Below are 772 nucleotides of genomic sequence, written 5' to 3'. Positions count from 1 at the left end.
GATCCCTTTATCAGTGCCTGCCTCTCTTGGCTTTTTTCTTCCTTATTTTTTGCTTTGTTACCCCTTCATGCTACCTTAGGCTGCTGACGCTACTATTGGTGCCAGGTTGCCCCTTGAGTTGCCATCAAGGTTTCATGTCACTGTTGTGATGCCCCCTTTTGGAGCATTGGGGTGTTATTCCCACTTTTGCTGCTTTTTTGCTCCTCTTACAATGATTTGGAGAACTCCTATTAGTACCCCTTTCCCCCTTTAATGTTCCTTAGGCTTTCATGCCACTTTTGGTGCCACTTTTCACAGTCTTTCTAGGTACCTTTGAATTATTTTCCCCTACTTATGATTTCTTCCCACAAGTTCCACAATTGATTAGAAAACCCTAATTTTGGAGCCCAATATAGGCTGTAATTTATTTATTATTTTATTATACCGAATTTCATGACTGGAATCACATCAACCAGGTTTACAATTAACAATGTGTGTAAGGCAGAGAGTAACATAGTAATCAATATTCCCAATTCGAACTTCAAATGCAGTAAACAATATTATGGATGTGAGAAAGTTACAATAAAACAGGGAAAATTAACTAGGATCTGGAAAGGGGGAGAAACTGAACAAAGAGATATTTACATTTCAGCCAATTGCATCAATTAATAGATATATATTATAATATTGTATATATATAGTTGAATAGCAAAATGTATATATATGATACAGTTGTGAAAGACGATAATACGGTGCTGAGTATGAGTGTAATGCTTATCCCATTGACTTTAAT

Source organism: Rhinatrema bivittatum, chromosome 3 (genome assembly GCF_901001135.1).
Source record: "Rhinatrema bivittatum chromosome 3, aRhiBiv1.1, whole genome shotgun sequence".
NCBI lineage: Eukaryota > Metazoa > Chordata > Amphibia > Gymnophiona > Rhinatrematidae > Rhinatrema > Rhinatrema bivittatum.
The sequence above is the reverse complement of the archived record's forward strand: the minus strand, read 5'-3'. Positions refer to the sequence as shown.